The sequence below is a fragment of the Lontra canadensis genome, unplaced genomic scaffold (assembly GCF_010015895.1).
Source record: "Lontra canadensis isolate GAN:19392208 unplaced genomic scaffold, GSC_riverotter_1.0 scaffold121, whole genome shotgun sequence".
In the NCBI taxonomy this organism is placed as follows: domain Eukaryota; kingdom Metazoa; phylum Chordata; class Mammalia; order Carnivora; family Mustelidae; genus Lontra; species Lontra canadensis.
Genome location: NW_022631115.1, coordinates 3,239,828 through 3,262,822, shown reverse-complemented (window position 1 = coordinate 3,262,822; position 22,995 = coordinate 3,239,828). Strand labels below are relative to the sequence as shown.

The window sequence follows — 22,995 nt, the reverse complement described above, 5'->3', positions numbered from 1 at the left end:
AGTTGTCCAGCCAAAGCTATCTTTCAGAACAAAGCCCTGGACTGAGGACAAACCTCTGGGAATATATTCATCACTGAAAGCACAGGGGAAAATAGTGGCAAAGAAAAGGGAGGATACAGCTGAGTGGGAGAAAAGAGGAAACCCAGGACGTCTCAGAAAGCATGAAACTATTTTTGAAAAACTCATTATGGCTACTGAAGAATTGCTAAAGCCACAAACTTAGAAGAGTAAGTTTTATAATCTCCTTCCCAAAAGTTGGGGGGGGGGGAATTGAATGCCTTATTAAAAAAATTAAGAATAGGAAACAAATCATAACTGAATTACTCACAAAGTTACTATAAGAAAAAGATAATCAGGAACAGAATAGTGTCCTTACAGACAATAAGACCTGCTCACAAATAGATAAAAACTATTACCTAACTGTTCAAAATGAACTAAAATAAATTAAGGATGTGGTAGAAGAAAAAAAATAATGAATAAAATTGAGAAGCTAATTGATAAATCAGGAAAGAATTCAAAGTGAAAAACACATTTTTTAGAAGTAAAATTAAGAAAAAAAGCAGAAGTAAACCCATCAGAAAATGCCTTAAGAGAAAGAGAAGTTGGAAGCTTTTTTTTTTTTTTTAAATAAAAAAGACATGGGGAAAGAAGGAAAAAAAAAAAAAACTACAATGCAATATTACCACATACAACTAAATTTTAAAAAAAAAAAAAAAAAAAAAAAGAACACCTCCAGAACAGCTAAAAAAAAAAAAAAGACAATCTCAATTGTTTTCATAGATGAAGAATTATTACACATCTCATACAACACTGGTGGACTGGTAGTACCTACCAAAATTGGCCACATCCAGTATCTCTAAGACCCAGCAATCCCATTTGTAGGCATATGCACAAGAATGTCTATATATGTTCACTGAAAGACAGATAGCCTTATAGTCATAACAGAACTCTTCATAATAACTAAGACCTTAAAAAAGCCCAAATTTCATTTAGCTGCACAAAAAATAACAAATCATGACATGGTAAGTAAATGGAATATATATATAAAAGAGATGTAATTAACAATTATACATAACAACAAAGATATGATTGAGTGGATAAAGAATTGTATGTGAATATGAAAAAAGTGCATACTGTAGTTATCCCTTACATAAAACTTAAATACATATTAAAAGTCAAGATGGGAGTTACCTTTCATGATATTAGCAATTAAATGAAGAAATGTGGGACTACTGGGGTTTTGATAACTTTCCACTTCTTCTTTAAACATTGTTTACATGAGTATGTTCAATTCATTTAACTGTAATCTTTATTACATGTTTTAATGTATATGTTACAATTCAACCAAAATTTCTTTTAAAAAATGAAAGAAAGGAAATTTTAAAAGCATTTTAAAAACTAACATATTGAAGACAGGAAAAAAGATCTAACACACATATGGTAAGACCATAGGAGAAAAACAAAGCAAAAGAATTATATATATATATATATATAAAATATATATGATTTTATAATATATGGTATTATGTAATATTATATAATATATATTTATACATGTAATCTATTTTATACACACACACACACACACACACACACACACACACACATGTCTTTCCTCAAAAAATATCTGAAATTTAAATAGTCTGAAATCCGGAAATGTTAAATCTAAATGACCAAGATCAAGATATGATTTAGAAAAATACCGGACTTAAATATAATTTAAAGAGATTTTTTATGAATCATTTCATCATTTAAGAAAAAATTGAGCTAGTCAAATATAAAGGAAAGAGGATAATACTGCTTTTCAGTTTCTTAATCACCATGCTTTTTGCTAGAAGGAAGTGAAGTAACATATTTAAGATATTCATGAAAAGAAAATGTGAGCCAAGGGCATTATTTTGAGTAAAATAGACTTAATGTAAAATAGTCATGAACCTAGAAGCCCAGAGAACTGTTCCCATGAGTACTTCTTGAAGACTGTCTTAGAGAAAGAACTTCAGATAAACATAATGGGAGGAGAGACATTGACAAGAAGAATAATGGTGAATGCAAATTATATTTGCCATTCGATCAACATTAAATGATGGGATAGAATATAGCATGCTACAGTTATATTTTCAGTGAACACAGATCTAGGTCAAATATCAAAATCAAGGGTGTGAGGAGCTAATGGGGAAAACAACTGAAAACCAGAACTGGCTTAATGATTGTCTTATAAATATTTAAAGAGTAAAAGATATTACTTCAGATTGGATGATGTAGGAAAAGGCTGGGGTGGGCAGAAGTTATAAGATGTTTAAATAATGCTCTTTGTAGAGGAATATAATAAATGAGAAAGAAAATTCTATAAATGCATTGATGTTAATAGAAGAGTAACCATTAGATCAAAAATTAAGAACTTCCTAATGAAAAAAAAAAGATTTAAAATGGAAGAGAAAGAAAATGAAATGTCAGAGAGAATTTATATAATACCAGAGTCTATTTATGTAAGAGATGTGAATATGCATAAACACAGTGAAACACTGAACAGATTAAATATATCAATAAGGTAAATTGATTCAAACAATTAAAAAAAATTAAACTTCCAGTTGACATGGGGCGCCTGGGTGGCTCAATGGGTTAAAACCTCTGCCTTCTGCTCAGGTCATGATCTCAGGTCCTGGGCTGGAGCCCTCATGGCCTCTCTGCTCAGCAGGGAGCCTGCTTCCTCCTCTCTCTCTGCCTGCCTCTCTGCCTATTTGTGATCTCTGTCTGTTAAATAAATAAATAAAATCTTAAAAAAAAAATTTTCCAGTTGACAAAACAAAACCCTACTCTATCCTGTATTTAAAAGATATAAAGACAAAGATAGGAAGGTTAAAATACAAGTTTAAGCAAAGATGCCAAGTAAATACAAATATAAAGAGAGCACGAGCTACAAACTTGGTACCTGACAAGATATATTTCAGAGTAATAAAGCATTGAAAAAATAAGGAGTATCCTTATCCCACTAAGGCTATAATTCACAATGACAGACATAAATAAAGTAGAGGAAAATGTGTATGTATATGAGAAAAAGACTTAGGGAGGCATGGGAAAGGAACAGAGGGAGTAAGGGAGAAGAGAAAAAACAGACATAAAGTAAATGGGATGAAATGTTATTAGCTCTAATTAAAAATCTAGTCCGAGGGTATCCAAAATTTTTTGCACTTTTTTGTTTTCCATTCCCTTGTGTAATTTTGAAATGATTTCAGTTATATCAGAGAAAATTCCCATGTGTTTCTAGCAGGGGGAGAAAAAAAGTTACCATTTTGAAATATGACACAGCATTCTGTACTTCTGTTCTTAAAAATCTCTGCCTTTAGGAGTAACTACTTAACCAGATCTTAACTTGCTGGGCTTTTATCACAGCTTAATCTGACCTGGAGGAAGGGAGATACCAAGCCATAGCCTCCTTTAACCTTTCTGTTCTATCTAAAGTTGGAGGAGGGTAGCTGAGATACAGGTGGAATTCACATCCAAAGATGAAGATTAATTAAAAGAATGAGATTTAATCATGGATTGTAGAATATTTTCTCTTCACACTGATGTATTAGTAATGACCTATTTACAGTTGTTCCTTTTATCTGGTACATCATGTCTGGAAAGCAGCTAAAAATTAAAAGATATACTAACGAAACACGGAATACAGTTTGAAGACACAGAGCAAGCAGCAGAACCAGACTCGGATATGGCAAGGATGTTGGAGTTACCTAACTGGGAATTTAAAACAACTCTGATACACATACTGAGGGTGCTAATGGATAAAGCTGACAACATGCAAGAACAGATGGACATGTAAGCGGAGAGATGAAAATCCTAAGGGGGAAAAAAAAAAGAAATGCTAAAGATCAAAATCATATAATGGAAATGAAGAATGCCTTTGATGGGATTATTAGTAGCTAAGACACAGATAAGGAACAAATCTCTAACCTTGTGGATATCTCAATTGAAACCTCAAAAAATGAAGAAAAAGGAAGGAAGAAGGAGAAGGAGATCGAAAAAAGAAAAACAAACAAACAAACAAAAACACAGAAAAGCATATCAAAAATCTTTCAGAGAATTACAAAAGATGTAACATATGCATAATGGAAATGCCAGAAGGAGAAGAAAGAAAGGAACAGAAGAACTTCCTGAAAGAACAGTAACATAATTTTCTCAAGTTATAGTCAGATACTAAACCACAAATACAAGAAGCTCAGAAAACACGATGATGGATAAATGCCCCCTCCCTCCTAAAAATAAAAAACCAAAACCAAACAAATAAAAACTATAGCTGGGCATATCACTTCCAGAATACAAATATCAAAGATAAAGAAAAACTCCTGCAAGAAACTAGAGGGGAAAAAATTTACTTATAGAGGAGCAAGATAAGAATTAAACCTGAATCCTCCTCAGAAATTATGTAAGTAAGAAGAGAGTGAAGTGATATATTTAAAGTGTTGAGAGAAAATATTTAAAGTGTTGAGAGAGTTCTGTATCTGGAAAAAATATTTTATTCTTATCTGTGCTTATGTATAAGTGAAATGAATGACAGCAACAATATAAGAGGAGGGAGAAATTGGGATTATGTTACTATAAGGTGCTTGCACTACCTGAGAAGCAATAGTGTTATTTATAAGTGAATGTGGATTTGTTGTAAATGCATACTGTAAACTCTAGGTCAACCAATAAAGAAAGTTAAAAAAAAGTAAGTATAAATGATATAGGAAAAAAACTAGAATGGAAACAAAGGTGGAAACTAGAATCATATAAAATGCTCAGTTAATACCACAAAAGGTAGAAAAAAGTAGAGGACAAAAATAGGAGCAAAAAACAGTGGCAATGGCAACAAACAAAGTAATAAATGTGGTAGATATCAATCCAACTATATCAATTGCCTTTTTTAATGTCAATGTCTAAATGTACCAATTAAAAGTCAGAGATTGTCAGAGTGGAGCAAATTATATATTGTGCTCATACTTACTTTATAAGTGTGATTTGTGTGATATTGTGCTCATCCTTACTTTATAAGTAAGGAAACATAGAAATTAAAAGTAAATGGATGAGGAAAAATATATCAAGATAACACTAATTGTCCAACACTAAGTTGGAGTAGCTATTATAATATTATATTATATTATATTATATTATATTTATATATAATTATATTATATTATATTATATTATATTATATTATATTATATTATAATAGCTACTCCAACTTAGTGTTGGAGTAGCTATTATAAGGGATAAAGAAGAGCATTACATAATGATAAATAGATCAACTCTCCAAGAATTAACAATTCTTAACATGTATGTGCTTAACAACACTGTGTGAACATACATGAGCAAAACCAGATAGAACTACAAAGAGAAATAGATAACGCCATTGTTATACTTCAGTACTTTAGCACCCCTTTATGAGAAATGGACAGAGTCAGCAGGCAGAAAATTAGTAAGAAAATAGTTCAATTCAACAGCACCACCAATCAACTGGATAAAATGAACATCCATACACTACTTTATCCACAATGGTAGAATACATATTTCTTCACAAGCTCCACAAAATATTCATCAAGATAGACCGTATTCTGGACCATAAAAAACACCTTAAAATTTAAAAGGATGGAAATAATAAAATTTCTGCTGTCAAATCACAATGAAATTAAATTAAGAATAAATAATGGATAGTTGGGAAATCCTCAAATTATGTGAAGATTAAAGAGTACACTTTTTTTTTTTAAAGATTTTATTTATACATTTGCCAGAGAGAGAGGGAGAACAGAAGCAGGGAGAGCAACAGGCAGAGCAGGCAGAGGGAGAAGCAGATTCCCCACTAAGCAAGAAGCCTGATATGGGGCCCAATCCCAAGACCCTGGGTCATGACCTGAGCCAAAGGCAGCTGCTTAACCAACTGAGCTATCCAGGTGTTCCTAAACAGTACACTTCTAAATTACATATGGGTCCAAGAAGAAATCTCAAGAGAAATTTTACAATATCTTAAACTAAGTGAAAATGAAAATGCAACATACCAAAATTTGTGTAATTCAACAAAAGCAGTGTTTAGAAGGAAATTTATATCATTGAATGCATATATTAGAAATAAGAAAGATCTAAAAATCGATCATCTAAACTTAAGGAATTTTTTTAAGTTAATAAAATCTAAATAAAACAGAAGAAAAGAAATAATAAAAATTAAAATGGCATGCCTAGGTGGCTCAGTCAGATAAGCATCTAATTCACGATCTCATCTCAGGTCTTGATCTCAGGGTTGTGAGTCCAAGCCTCCCCCTACTTTGGGCTCCACAGTGGGTGTGGAGCCTATTAAAAAAAAAAAAAAAGAATAGAAATCAATGAAATTGAAAACAGGGTATCAATTCAGAAAATAAATAAAAACAAAAGCAGTCTGTGAAAATATCCATAAAACTGATATGCTAGAGAAGATAAAGATAAGATAAAATTGAAGACAAAATTTACTACTATCAGAAATGAAAGAGGAGAGATATTACAGATTCCATAGGCACTGGAAGAATATAAAAGGAATATTATGAACAACTCTATGCTCAAAAAACTGATAACAAATAGATCAATTCCTTGAAAGACATAATCTGTCAGAATTCTCACAAGAAGATATAGGCAAACTGATTATGCCCATATCTATTAAAGAAATTGAAGCACTAATCCATAACCATTCAGCCTCATATGGGTTCACTGGTGAATTATACCAAACTTTTAAGAAAGAAATTACGCTAATTCTCTACAATCTCTTCCTAAAGATTAAAAAAGAGGGAAAATTTTCCAACTCATTTCATGGGATAAATACTACCCTAATATCAAAATCTGACAAACATTACAAGAACAGAAAAGTATAGACCATTATTTCTCATTAATATGGTTGCAGAAGTCCTCAGTGAAATATTAGCAAGTCAAATCCAACAATGTAGGGACGCCTGGGTGGCTCAGTTGGTTGGACGACTGCCTTCAGCTCAGGTCATGATCCCGGAATCCCGGGATCGAGTCCCACATCGGGCTCCCAGCTCCATGGGGAGTCTGCTTCTCCCTCTGACCTTCTCCTCGCCCATGCTCTCTCTCACTGTCTCGCTCTCAAATAAATAAATAAAATCTTTAAAAAAAAAAATTTTTAAAAAAATCCAACAATGTATAAAAAGGATTATATATCATAACCAAGTATGATTTATTCCAGGTACACAAAGCGAGCTCAACATTCAAAAATCAGTTTTATGTCATCCATCACTTCAATAGCTTAAAGAAGAAAAGTCACTTAATTGTATCAATAGACTCAGAAAAGAGTATGTGACAAAATCAAACACCCCCCCGCCATGATAAAAACTCCCAGTAAACTAGGAATAGAGGGGAACTTCCTCAACTTGATTTAAAAAAAAAAAAATCCACAAAAGAAAAAAAAAACAAAAAACTACATCAAACATACTCATTGGTGAGAAACTTGAAGCTTTCTGACTAAAAACAGAAACAAGGCAAACATGACATCTCTCACCAGAGCTTGTCAACATTATACAGAAGGTCAAAAAATGTGTGAATATATAGAAGGCCTACCTAACATAGTAAAATAATGTTATTCTTGTACTTTATAATGTTTGAGACTGATGGGATATCATTTTAATTTGACATTTAAGAGAATGTGATGTAAACAGTCTCACAAGTTTAAAAGGATCTGATTTAGTAAACTGGTATGTTTAGAACGGGCTTGCCAAAGAATTTACGTCCTAAGGAAGATTTGTCATTACTGTTGTAAAGCTGGCTTTGCTTTGTTTAGTGTGTGAAACGCTTGAACAATTTTGATCTATTGAATCAAATTTGTGATGGTTTAAGAAGTTTAGGAGAAATTACTTAATAAAGCTTGTAGATGTTTGGGAAATATTTACAGAAGTTTAATCTGTCAAAATTAAAAAAATTGAGTATTAATAACAAGAAGTGAAGGTAGATATTTTTAAAATTTTAAAACCAAGTATATTTGATTTGTAAACAAAGATTTTTAAGTAGAGCTTAAAGGCTCTGACAAGCTTCACTGTTGATTTCAAGTTTAATACATTGAATACGAATTTTTAAAAAAAGAAAAGGAAATAAAAGTTATACAGATTAGGAATAAAAAAAATAAAACTATCTTTGTTTACAGATGACATATTCATGTATATAGAAAACCTATAAAAGAATTAAGAAAAAAACTCCTGAAACTAATAAGTAATTATTGTAAGGTTGCAGGATACAAAAATCAATCACTCTTTTTTATACCAGCAATGAACAACTAGAATTGAAATTAAAACCATGCTGCAATTTACATTACCACCCATATATGAAATAGTTATAAATCTAAAGAAAAAAAAGTTCAAGATCTATATGAGTAAAACTACAAAATTTTGATGAGAAAAAACAAAGAAATAAATAAATGGAGAGATGAGATTTTTCATGTTTTAATTAGGAAGACTCAATATTTTTAGATGTTAGTTCTTTTCAACTTGACCTTTAGATTCAATCCCAATAAGGGCTACATGGGTGGCTTAGGTTCAGGTCATGATCTCAGGGTCCTGGGAGGGAGCCCCACTTTGGGCACTCTGCTCAGCAGGAAGGCTGCTTCTCCCTCTCCCTCTAACCCTCACCCTTGCTCGTGGTCTAGCTCTCTTTCTCTCTCTAGTGAATAAAAAAACCTTTAAAAAAAAAAAAAGCATTCCCATTAAAATCCAAGGAAATTATTTTGTGGATATTGGCAAACTGATTCTAAGTTTTATATGTACAAGCAAAAGATCCAGAATAGCTAACACAATAATGAAAAGAAGAACAATGTTGAGATCAACTTTATCTGGCTTTAAGACTTACTATAAAACTGCACTAATCAAGACACTATGATATTGGCAAAAGAATAGACAAATAGATGTATGGAACAGACTATAAAGCTCAAAGTCTCACCCACGTTAATATAGCCAACAAATCTTTGTTTTGTTTTTAAGTAGGCTCCACGCCCAATGTGGGTCTTGAACTCACAACCCTAAGATTTAAAAGTTGCAAGCTCTACCGACAGAGCCACCCAGGCACCCCAAAATAGCCAATTAGTCTTAGAAAAAGGAACAAAGGCAACACAATGCAACAAAGACTGTTTTTAATAAATAGTGCTGTAACTGATTGACATCCACATGCAAAAACAATGAATCTAGACATATAATTTGTACTCTTCTAAATTAAATCAAAATGGATCGCATATCTACTATAAAATTTCTAGATAGAAGTGAATAGAAGTAAATCTAGATGACTTTAGGTTCAGCAATATTTTTTTTTAGATACAACACCACAGGCATAATCAATGAAAGAAAGAGCAACTGACAGTGTGGACATTAAAATTTTAAAAAGTATACTCTAGGAAAGATACTGTCAGGGCACCCAGGTGGCTCAGTCATTTGAGCAACCAACTCCTGATCTTAGCTCAGGTCTTTATCTCAGTGTGGTGAGTTCAACCCCCACACTAGGCTCCATGCTGAGTGTGGAGTCTACTAAAATAAATAAATAAAAAAGTAAAAATGAAAAAAAAAAAAAGTAAAAAAAGATACTGTCGAGAAAATGTAAAGAAAAGCCACAGACTCAGAGAAAATATTTACAAAATACATACCTGATAAAATAGATCAAATATACGAGAGGAACTCTTAAAACTCAGCAATAAGAAAATGAGCTGACAAAAATAGGAGCTGACCAAAGCTCCTAACAATCACCTCACTGAAGAAGACGTACACGTGTATGTACAGATATGTAAAGATGCTCCTCATCGTGTATCATCAGGAAAATGTAGAACTAAACAACAATGAGACATTACTACATGCCTATTAGAATGGCCAAAATTTGGAGCACTGACAATACTAAATGCTGGTTAGGATGTGCAGGAACAGGAAGCCATGTTAATATAGCCATAACCCATGTTAATACAATTAACAGGAATTTTGCATTTGGTAAAAATGCAAAATGGTACATCTACCTCAGAAGATAGTTTAGTGGTTTCTTATAAACTAAACATATTTTTACCATAAAATCCAGTTATTGTATTCTTGTTATTTACTCCAACAGCTGAAAATTCATTTTCACACAAAAACCTACAAACAGATGTCTATAAATATAGACTTAGCTTTATTCCTAATAAAAAATAGAGAGCAACCAGGAAGGATTTCAGTAGATAAATGGATAAACTCTTGCTTATCCAGAAAATGGAATATTATTCAGTTCTAATTAAGATGAGCTATTGAGCCATAAGACGTGGAGGCACCCTAAATACAGTTGACTAGTCAAAGAAGACTATTCAGAAAGTCTACACAGTGTACGATTCCGTAGGACATTCTGGAAAACACAAAACTATGGAAACAGTAAAAAAAAAAAAAAAATCAAGCTAGCAATCAATGATTGCTAGGGTCTGGGGTGAGGACGGGATGAATATGCGGAGTATGAATTTTTAGGGTAGTGAAACTACTCTGAATGATACTAACATTGTGAATGTATGTCATTATATTGTCATTATATATGGTTCAGACTCATAGAATGTACAACTCCAAGAATCATCTCTAACATAAACCATTACTTTGGTAGTAATGATGCATCAGTGTAAGTATGTCCTTTGTAACCAATGTACTAGTCTGGTAGGGAATGTTAATAATGGGAACACCTATGTCTGTGTATGATGGAGGGTATATGATATATCTTTATATCTTCCGTGCATTTTTGCTGTGAATCTAAAATGGCTCTAATAAATAATGTCTGTTAATAAAAATATCTTTTTAAATATGATTTATCTAAATAACACCTTTCTGCCATTGTTTTATCTTCATCCTCTCAGTTGGATCTATCCCTTGACCATGCTAGTGGGATCCGTAAGTTTCTTCTTTATCAGATATGGAAACAATTTGGTCAATGTCAGCCTATTCCACTGCAGAAAACTCAACTGATATAATATGTGGCATTATAGTTTATCCAAGTTGTTATTTCATTCAAAAGAAGCTGTAATGTTATGATGGAAACAGGGCCAAGCTGGGGTGCCAAAGCAGAGCACAAACACATCTGTTTTGGCATAACTATGGTGTGACTCACAATATCCAACTGCATTTAACATCATTAGAGGAAAGCAGCTTGGACAATAAATAAGGTTCTTTTTTAAAGTAGCAAATTTGAGTAAGGACATCAAATGGATTTTTGCTTTTGAAGTGATAACTTTTGACTTTGAATTTACTCCATTTTCCATGTCCAATTCACAGAGGACTATGTCCCATGGCCTGCAATCAGACTCAATACAAGTTACACAAGCTAAAACATTAAAATATTAGAATTGTTTTATGTTTTTTTTAAATAAAAACAAATAAATAAATAAAATTTCAGGTGACCAAACACAAACATTCTAAAAGTATCCTATTTGAAATTTTACAAACATGCATTTTCATTTCTAGTAAGATATATATTTTACATATTCATTTCTAGTAAAATACACATTTCCATATCCTGGAGAATTTATAATGTTCTATGAGAGCATACTGTTATATAGGTTATGTTCTTTTATATTTTTATGCATCTTATTATTAAAAATTTCAAGGCCTAAACTTGTTCGATTTAGAAAAAAAGAAGTGAATATTACCTATTTAACTACTAATTAAAACATCTGAGAGTCTAATGTGATAAAAATAGTAATTTCACACCATGAAGACCATAGAATACTACTAAAACATTTAAAAACTTTGGAAGTGGTAACATAAATATGTGCTTAAGTGTTCAACACTAAATTATTTTATTTTATTTTTATTGTTTTAGAGAGAGAGAGCAAAAATGAGCAAACATCAGCAAGGGAGAGACAAAAGGAAAAGGAGATAAAATCTTAAACAGGTTGCATGCTCAGCATGGAGTCTGATGTGGGGCTTGATCTCAAGAACCTTAGATCATGACATGAGCCAAAATTCAAGACTGGGATGTTTAACAGACTGAGCTATGCATGCATCACAGTACTGAATTATTTTAACATGTTAATAAAATGAGCCATCTCAAGACATTTTTGCCAAGTGGGATATTAATTAGTGTATTAATTATTTTATTCACCAAATATTTTTTAGTCTGGAATGTATATTTTAGTTATTCTGGAAGTGGACATTTCAGCAAATCTCTAAAAGAACAATGATGATACTGGAAAAAAATTGTCCAAATAAATTAGTTCTTATTCTTAAAATTGACCAAAATCATACAACTGATCAAGATGCATGTATTCAAGGAAATTTGCTGAACTTCCATAAAAACATTTGGGATTTTTCCTGTTTTGTCTGAACTTTTTCTTTTTCTTTCTTTTTTTTTTTTCAATTCCAAAAAAAAAAAAAAAAATCATTTATTGAGCCCCTATGAGATGGGACATGGTTAAGAGATAGCCCTCCTCTGTTTAGATATAACTCCTGCCACTCTGTTTATCTTCAGCTGGTACATCTTATGTCTTACTAGTCCTTTACAATTAGTCAGTATCCTATAGTGGAATGGAAGCTTGTTCAGGATCTCCTAATCTTCTCACAGAGTTGTGGTTGGAAGAGGGATGTTCACAAATAATTGAAAATCTGCTTCACTTTTAAAAAGTACTGAGATGGACTCGTTGCATCCCACAAAGGTGCCTGGCTCATCTGGTATTCTAGTCATGGGCTCTTCTGAATGAGCTGCAGTGACATCTTCCATGGCTTTAGTGATTGCTTCCTCAAATCTATGAGTGTTTGATTCCACCTCAGTAGATGATCTGAAAGCTTGTATGTCTGCAAAATGCACATCCATGGTCAATTCTACATGACTAATGGAGACTACATCAGTGGGAGACTCCAGGTCAGTGGAGGACTCCGAGGGGTAGTGGACTCTGGGTCAGCGGGGGACCCGGGGGTGCCAGTGGGCTTCAGGTCAGTGGTGAACTCTGGGTTGCAGTAGACTCCCAGTCAGCAGGGACCTCCAGGGTGGCGGTGGACTCCAGGTCAGTGGTTGACTTCAGGTGACTAGGGGATTCCAGGTCAGTGGGGGACTCCAAGTCAGCAGAGGACTCCAGGGTAGCAGTGGACTCTGCAGTGGTGGATAACTCCAGGTGGGCAGGGAACTATGTGGTGGCCAATTCGAGGTCAGCAGTGGACTCTAGTTCAGCAGTCAACTCAAGGGCATTAATCAACTCAAGGTCAATGATCAAGTCTAAGTCCGTAATGAATTATTATGAGGTAAACCACAGCTAGGGAGAATGAGGCCGTGAGTACCAGGTCTTCCTGAGCATCATGTGGGCAGGGAGTACAGAGGGCTGGTGAGGATAAGGAGGGATATGGCAGACCCCAAGTGTCACTTCAAGCTTTTCTTAAGTCCCCACCCAGCTCCAATGTGGCCCAAACCTACCAGGCTAGGAAAGTCATGAGTACTGGTAACCTCACTTCAGGAGACAGAGGTCCTGATTCCAAGGGAAATATGGAGGGGGGCAGGGGGAACATAACCGGAGGTGTTAGCAAAAGCTCTCATCATCCCATTGACAAACAGCAGAGAAAGCCAAGGAACAGCCTAGTTGAAACGATAAGGCAATCTGGGGACAAAACAACCATAATGGTCTTTGAGAAACTCCCAGCATCCCTGGCTGTCTAGAAGGCTGTGCATCTCAGAAGAGATAGCAGAGAGCTGCAGCTAACTGAAATTCTTCAGCTGAGCAGGGCAACTAACACATGCAGAAAATAAAAGCTAAGATATGCTATAAATTGCCTCAACATTGAATGTGCTTCCCAATATCCTACACTGATCTGATCTATCTGCAAAGTGTCACTAAATAATATATGCTTAAGCACTACCTCTGATGAATCCCTAAACAAGGCTGATTTACAGGTAACCCCTAGGAACCTCAGAGAAAATAAAGGAAAGGAAAGGAAAGGAAAGGAAAGGAACAGAAAGGAAAGGGAAGGGAAGGAAATCAAAGGGAAAGAGAGGGAGAAGGGAAAAAAAGAGAGGGAGGGAGATAGAAAAGGGAGGAAGGGAAGAAGGAAGGAAGGAAGGAAAGAGGGAAGAAAGGAAGGGAGGGAGGGAGGGAGGGAGGGAGAAGATAGATGGGGCACCTGGGTGGCTCAGTTGAGTCTGCCTTCAGCTGAGGACCTGGGATCAAGCGCCTCATCAGGCTGCCTGCTCAGAGGGGAGTCTGCTTCTCCCTCTCTTTCTGACTCTACCTCTGCACTTGTGCATGCTCTCTCTCTCTCTCTCTCTCTGAAATAAATAAATAAATAAAATATTTAAAAAGAAATAGAATGAAAGAGAAGAGAGAGTGAGGGAAGAAGGAAAGAGAAAAGAAAAAAGAAAAGAAAAGAAATAGAGTTTAAAATCAGGGCCTTCAGTGAATGAATGTTGCAGGAAGCCAGTTATTCAGAAACAGTCCAGGCAAGTCATTTAAAAATAAAGGACAAAAAAAGAGAAAAGAAGAATAGAAAAAATAGCAAAAATTATAATAATACAGAGGACATGACAAACAAACTATAAGCAACAGTATAGTACATAAAATAGAATATAAAATTTCCAGTTTCCAGAAATATAAATAAAACAAAACATTCATAGAATCACAAAAGTGAGACCCAAAGAAGAAGACAAAGAAGAAGAAGAAGAAGAAGAAGAAGAAGTCAATAGAAACTTCCCAGAGAACTTCCAGCTACTGTACATACTAGTAAATGACTTCAAATTAGCTATTATGAATATGTCCAAAGAAGAAAAGGACATGTTTAAAGAATTAATTGAAAGTATGATGGCAATGATTATTCAAAAATAAACTATCAATAAAGAGACAGATACTATTTATTTATTTATTTATTTATTTATTTTTAAGATTTTATTTATTTATTTGACAGACAGAGATCACAAGTAGGCAGAGAGGCAGGCGGGGGATGGGGGGGAAGCAGGCTCCCCACTGAGCAAAGAGCCTGATGTGGGGCTCCATCCCAGTACCCTGGGATCATGACCTGAGCCGAAGGCAGAGGCTTTAATCCACTGGGCCACCCAGGCGCCCCCAGATATTATTTAAAACGAACCAAACAGATATAAATATAATAGTTGAAATGAAAATTTCAATATAGATAGGATTATAGTAAATTTGAGTTGGCCAAAAAAGAACCAGTAAACCTGAAGATAGATCCATAGAAAATACCAATTTAAAGAACAAAAACTACAGAGAATTAAAAAAATAGAGACCCATAGTCCCATAGGACTCCATCAAGCATAAACACATATGTGCAATAGGAGTCCTAAAAATAGAGGAAAGGGGGGCAGAAAAATATTTGAAAAAATAGTGGTTGATAATTTCTCACCTTTGATAAAAAATATTAGTCTGTGCATTCAAGTAGTTCAATGAACTCCAAAAAGATAAACACAGAACATCCACACCTAACTGTATCAGAGTCAAACTATTGATAGACAAGGATCAATAAAAAAAATCTTGAAAACAGCAAGAGAAAAGTAACTCATCACATACAAGGAAACCACAATATTAAATATCTTACTACCCATTAGAATGAATGAAAGCAAGAAGGCAGCGGAATGACATATTCAAACTGTTGAATGAAAATTAAAATGCCAACCACAAATTATATATCAAACAAAACTATCTTTCCAAAATAAAGGCAAAGCAAAGATAATGCAAAACAAAGAAAAATAGATTTATTGCTAATACCTGCTTTACAAAAGGTACTGAACTAACTTTTTTTTCCGAAATAATTTTTTGAGGCTAACAGGAAATGACACCAGTAACTCAAATTCATACAAAGAAATAATAAGTACTGATTAGGAATTTTACATCGGCATACATTAGTATTCACTGTCTCCCAGATCTTACTCTAGTAATTGTCCTTATTTTTTTAGCTTTATCTAGATTCTCTAATAAGCCTTTTCCCTTTATATTTTTGCTCCATGGGAAGATTTGTCTGAATTACCTAATCTATAACCACAAGAGAAATTTTCTAATTGTTGATATTTATTAGTATATCAATTTTTGTTTAAATCAATTTCAAGTCACACACTGCACTCTTAGAATATATGCCTGAAAATGTGTCTTGTGTATTATGTGCATATATACTTTCAGAAATATGTGTTCACGAATACTTTCTGTTCCAATGTTCTTCTTCAACTCTCTATATTTCTGTTTGCATAATAATATTTACCAGGAGAGTTTAATTCACCAATATTATTGTTGAATAAATTATTTTCTTTACCTTTTTAGGTTTATTATTTCTTGTATTCAGAGATATTCATTATACCTTCGTCAAAAATAAAGAAAATAATTTATTCATGAATTGAGATAAGACAAAAAGTGGAATAATTTTCTTTATTAAACTCAGTTACATCAAGCAATTCCTTCATTCACATTTTCTGAGTTACTAACCAAAGGTATGCCCTAATGAAAATGAAGGAAAATACTTTTGAAGAGATATATCTGCTAAGTCAAAGAAATAAATTGCAAACACTACATATTTATGTACCCTCTTAGGCAAAGGGAGGAACCTTTTAGGACAAAATTTCTGAAATTTCAACATGGCCAGATGTATTTGCAAATATGTCCACAACAATATTTCCCATCTCATATATTCTTCTTGCAATGTGAAACTATCCCACTTCCCACAGAGAAGTGACCATTCCCTTTACAACTGGGGAGGATTTTGTGACATTTGACTAATAGAGTATGGTGGGAATAACATTATTTGATTTCTGAGGCTTTGTCATGAAAGGCAATGCAGTCTCTACTTTGTTCCCTGGAGTACATACTTTGGAAGACTTCAGTAACCATGTGAATGTCTCACTGGCCACCTCACTGCAAGGTACCTAAACCAAACTATGTGAAAAGAAACATGAGTATGCTCTTTAATTTCATGAAAAGAAAGAGATCCACACCATTGTTTTGGTTTGTTGTTTTTGAAACAAATATAAGGAAACCAAGCAGATTCCCTGAACTGAGCTTTTTCCTATCAAATCTTCTCAGTAACCTGTAGAGATAATACAATGATTATTACTGTTTTAAGCTTCTAAATTTTGAGATTATTTATTGTATAAGTTACTGGAAATTGTACTATATAGAGTCTATTTTAGAATATATAATTTGAAAAATACAATTAAGGAATTCTCATAGTGATGTGGTCATATTAATCTGTTTTAAAGATTAGCTGCCATACAGATGACATGAATAGACATTTTTCCAAAGAGAACATACAGATGGCCAACACACACAAGAAAACATAAAACATCATCACTCATCATCAGAGAAATGCAAATTGAAACCACAGTGTGATATCACCTCATACCTGTGAGATGACTAAAATCAAAAACACAAGAAACAGCAGGTGTTGGTGAAGATGTGGAGAAAAAGGAACACTTGTGCCCTGTTGATAGGAATGAACACTGGCACAGCCACTATGGAAGACAGTATGGAGGTTCCTCAAAAAGTTAAAAACAGGGGCACCTGGGTGGCTCAGTGGGTTAAGGCCTCTGCCTTCAGCTCAGGTCATGATCCCAGTGTCTGGGATTGAGTCCCGCATCGGGCTCTCTGCTCGGCGGGGAGCCTGCTTCCCTCTCTCTCTCTCTCTACCTGCTTCTCTGCCTGCTTGTGATCTCTGTCAAATAAACAAATAAAATCTTTAAAAAAAAAAAGTTAAAAACAGAACTACCCTATAATCCAATAATCACACTACTGGGTATTTATCCAAAGAACACAAAAACACTAATTCAAAGGAATGCATACACTACTCTTTATTGCAACATTATTTACAATAGCCAAATTATGGAAGCAGCCCAAATGTCCATCAGTCAATGAGTAGATAAAGAAGATGTGGTGCATATATATAATGGAATACTGTTCTGCCATAGAAAAATGAAATCTTGCCATTTGTAATGACATAAATAGAACTAGAAGTATAATGCTAAGTGAAATAAATCCGAGAAAGACAGATAACATATGATTTCATTCATAAGTGTCATTTAAGATGGAAAACAAATGAATAAAGGGGAAAAAAGGAAAGAGAAACCAAGAAACAGACCTTAACTATAGAGAACAAACTGATGGCTACCAGAGGGGAGGAGGGTAGGGGGATGAGTGAAATAGGTGATGGGGATTAAAGAATGCACTTGTCATGATGAACACTGAGTAATGTATAGAATTGTGGAATCACTATATTGTACAACTGAAACTAATGTAGCAATGTATGTTAATTACACTGGAATTAAGATAAGAAACTTAATAATTTTGTTTAAAAAGACAGGCTGCAAGTTTTTATACTAATTTTTCTGACATTTTTCTTATGCTCTGTGGGCAAGATTCATAAAAAGACATGAAAGGTAAATCTGCAAGTGCTTTAAGTTGCCACAATGGGTCAGGGGAGTGGGAAATAGTTCGGTTCTGTGATACTTTTTCTTGCTTATACTTGTACCCTTGCATCTAGCACAGTGGGGGAGAAAAGTGAAGATCACTACATGATCTAAGATGTGGGTATCTTGTTTAGAATTGAATCTAACACAATGCTCATAGTTGGCATTCAGTAAACTTTTGTTCAGTAAATGGATGAGTCAAAGACAACAATTATTTTGACAGAGTACACTAACTATGACCAGCTATGGCATCAAAGTAATAACGAATAAGTAATTAGCTTGTGAATAAGTAATAAGTAATGAATAAATAATTAGGTGATTTTTATTGAGGACCTTCTAAGAGCTGTACTCGCAAAATTACATAGTAAAGTGACAAACCCAGGCAAGGTGATTCTGGAGACAAAACTGTTAACTACTGTCTCATCATGCAAAACTCCGCAGTCTGAACATCTTAGGCTCCTCGGGAGCCTTTCCTGATACCCTAATCTGTAGGAAATGCCTTTCATCGTCACTTCTGTATGCATGTCCATTCTTACACAAATATAATGCTCTGTCCTCTCATGTATAGACACACATACCTATACATTTATCATATGCTAAGTATAGCAGAAGTTGATCTCTGCTTTCTTATAACTTATAATTTAATAAATATATAATCAGTTTTTCCTTGAATAATTAAGATTGTCAGATTTTTCTGAAAGAACAACACAGGAGGTAACAAACAGGAGGAATGAACCTGCGAAGAAGCATTGGGAGTAACAGGGCATATGTTATTTCACTTCTCAGTTCTTATTAGTATTATGATTTACATCCTCAAGGAAATAACTTTTTTTTTTTTTTAGATTTTATTTATTTATTTGACACAGAGAGAGACAGTGAGAGAGGGAACAGAAGCAGAGGGAGTGGGAGAGGGAGAAATAGGCCTCCTGCTGAGCAGAGAGCCGGATGCGGGCTCAATCCCAGGACCCTGGGATCACGAGCTGAGCTGAAGGCAGTTGCTTAATGACTAAGCCACCCAGGTGCCCTGGAAATAACTTTTTTAATGAGACCTGAAAAAATAAGCTAACCATTGGAAAGAAGCCAGAAGGAGTGTCTTCCTGAGGAATGATTAGCAGTTGATGTGAAAAATATGACAAGCAGAAGGAACATACGGTTAGATGTTGAGAAGGAAAGGCATGGAAAAAATGGCCAGTGTGTTGGGAGCACCCGTGTAAGGGAATGAAATTCAGGAGCACTGGTAAAGCCGGCCAATGAGTAGGGGAGTCTGGTCCTTGCTAGGGATGTTTTAGCTTTTGAACAGGATAATGACATAAAGGATCTGTGTTCCTCCCTCCTCAACGCTCTTCCATTACTCTGTTTTGACAACAAAAGCAATATTTTACTTACATTCACTTTCTCCTCCTCTAGCAGAGTGTACTCACATACCAGACATGTGGTTATTGATTGAATGGTTGCTGTCAAAAAAGCCAAGTATACCAACCAACTCTCCTCCCAAAGCTCTGTGCTCCTCCTCCTACTGCGCTACTCCTCAGCTCCATAATGAATTGCTTAAAAGTTTCCCATTCCATTTCTGTAGTTAATTTAAGAAATGCTTGCATCCATGCAATAGAAAACCATAAACATGCACTGGGGATTACCATGTGTTCTGAGCTATGCCAAGCACTAATGGCATAAATAATAATGGACTCTCCTATTAAGGAACCCAGAGTCAAGTTGATGAATAATAAATCTTGAGATGGATTTATGGGATAAGTGGAGCACGTGTTTAGGCAGTTCATCTTGTACTCACTATTTAAAGGAAGGATTGTTTATTTCCTCAGATATGACAGGAAGTTTGGTCTCATTGCCACTTGTAACCCACCCTTTCCATTACTAGTGTTCTCTCCTTTAATTAAAATGCAAAAGATGGTGCTGTGCTTGGGTGTGGAGGAGAACAAACTCAATCTTAATAACTTCAGATCTTAAAATCTTAAATACCTTAACACATTTTCCTGTTTCAGATCCTATTAATGAGATAAGCACATGCTTAATGCCATCATAGGATCCACATGCATTAGCTGTACTTTGTAGATTGAGACTTTCTTTCTTTATGAACAATCAGGAATTGAAATCTCTAGAATGGATTTAGATTCAACAGGGGAACATTTGTCTAAAGATATTAGTGTCTTTAGTGCTTTATTTTTTATGAATAGTATATGGGGATTCTTGAAGTTTCTAAATTTTCTTTAAATTGACATTTGAATAGCTGTGCAAAGAATGTGGCAGTTAAGAATCTCCACAGAATGAGGATAATTAACCTTGTGAAAAATTATTTGCATCAATACTCACTGGCAGTCGTGTTTTCTCCCTTTAACCTATCACAAAAAAGAAAAATCTATGATTCGATAATGCAGATGACTCAGATCAATAGATCTGTGGCAGCAGCTGGGAAACCACTTCTCAGTTAAAACTACAAATCCTATTAATGGCACACTGGTTTAGAATAGAACTTTTATTTCAAAGAAATTATTCACCTATTTTGTTAAATGCAAAAACCCTTTCAAAGAAGATTTTATTTATTTATTTTTTAAAGATTTATTTATTTATTTATTTGACAGAGAGAGAGAGAGAGCACAAGCAGGGGGAACAGGAGAGGGAGAAGCAGGATCCCCGCTGAACAGGAAGCCCAGTGCAGGATTCAATCCCAAGACCCCGGGATTATGACCTGAGCCAAAAGTAGACAATTAACTAACTGAGCACCAGGTCCCCCTATTTATTTATTTTAGAGAGACAGAGAATGAGGGGGCAGAGGGACAGAAGGAGAGGGAAAGAGAGAATCTCAAGCAAACTCCATGCTTAACCTTACCTTGGGCTTGATCCCACAACCGTGAAATCATGACCTGAACAAAAATCAAGAGTCAGATTCTCAAGTGACTGAGTCACCCAGGCACCTTAAATGGAAAATATATTTTCAGGGAAACTGTAAACACTTTTGCACATACAGTGTATGTTCTAGCATAGTACACAAAAAATATAGTATATGTGTATCATTATATATATGCATATATATAATGTGTATATAGATGTATATATATTAGGACATAAACAATAAAAATGTGTGTGTGTATGTGTGTGTGTGTATATATGTGTGTATATATATATATATATATACGAACAGGGGTGTGGAAATCTTATGAGTTCTTGAAGTGGAGGTAGAAAGCACAGAGCATTTCCACAACTCAACTGCCTACCAATGTTAACATTAGTAGTACTTCATTCTTTTACCATGAGCTGGATTATAATAAAAAATGTATATTATTATTTAGTATTTAAATCATAGCATTTAAAAATGTACTTTATTCCTAGGCTTGATTTTATTGCCTTTGCTTTTTTGTTAACATTTCTAAATACTTTGGAAGTAGATGTTGTCTTAAATTGTTTCTTTCTCAGAATCTAGTACATCCATGAGCATATGATCTGTACAAAATGACTTTTATAAAAAGATTTTATTTATCTGACTGCTTTCATCTCTTTAGCACCTGGCTACTGAGGGAAGGGCTGTGACATATTGGTGGAAGGAGTGATTTAGAGTCCACTGTCCAGCCAGGGAAAGGGAGGCTCTTGACAGGACAGTGGCCACTTGAACCGCTGACCTGTGTATCAGCCACACTGGCCTCCTCCCTGATTTATGCTTTGCTGCAAGTAAGCAGAGGTAGAGGAAAAACAGATTGCTGTAATGGTTAATTTTGTGTGTCAGCTGGGCCATGGTGCTCAGATATGTGTTTAAACATTATTCCTGAAGTTTCTGTGAAAGTGTTTTGGATGAAATTAACATTTTAAATTGGTGGACTTTGAGTCAAGCTGATTACCCTGTGCAATGTGGGTGTGCCTTATCCAATACTCCAACACTGAAGGCCTGACTAGAACAAAAGAACGACCTCCCTAAGCAAAAAAGGAATTCTTCCTGCAGATGGCTTTAGGAAGAGAACTGCAGCTTAGGCTCTTTCTGGGTCTCCAGCCTATAGGCCTTCACAGTTGAACTGCAGATTTGGGGCTCAAATTTCCATAAGCACGAGTCCATTCCTCAAAATATACCTGTCTATTATATTTACAAACATCTGACTGGTTGCTTTTCTGCAGTAGCTAAATATACTACCTGTATCAAACACTGCACCTTGAAGTCGGTTCAGTGGCTCCTGAGCTCTTTCTGCTTCTTATATTTATTGAATCTGGGTTAGCACTACCTGAACTCTGCTCAAATGCAATCATTAATGTGTCATTAGAGATGTAATCATCTAGTCTATTGATCTGACCTTTTCACTTTTTTCACTTGTTCTTAGCGTTTTTATGCAAAATATTTATTCTGTTCTTTTCTTTTCATTATTTTATAGATTTTGGGGTAGAAGAGAGGGTGCCATGGGCACCTGTTCACAACTTGATCCATTCTTCCACATTTCCTAATAACAGATGTTAAATTAAGGTATCATTAATTATGTCATAATTTTTTCTTGATTAAACATCCTCTCCAGCAATATAGAAGTATAAATTACTTTTTCTTTAGGAATAGTAAAGTTGTATGATGCTACATATAGAATGATTTCTAGACAAATTTTAAGTTTTTTTCCTTTCAAGTCATAAATCCTATAA

At 34.5% G+C, this 22,995-nt stretch overlaps 1 protein-coding gene across 4 annotated transcripts in view; it reads right to left on the bottom strand.

Moving 5' to 3' along the window:
* SNTG1 (syntrophin gamma 1) overlaps positions 1 to 22,995 on the bottom strand; it is an 890,620-nt gene that overhangs the window by 470,948 nt on the left and 396,677 nt on the right. The gene's annotated exons all lie outside the window — the stretch shown is intronic.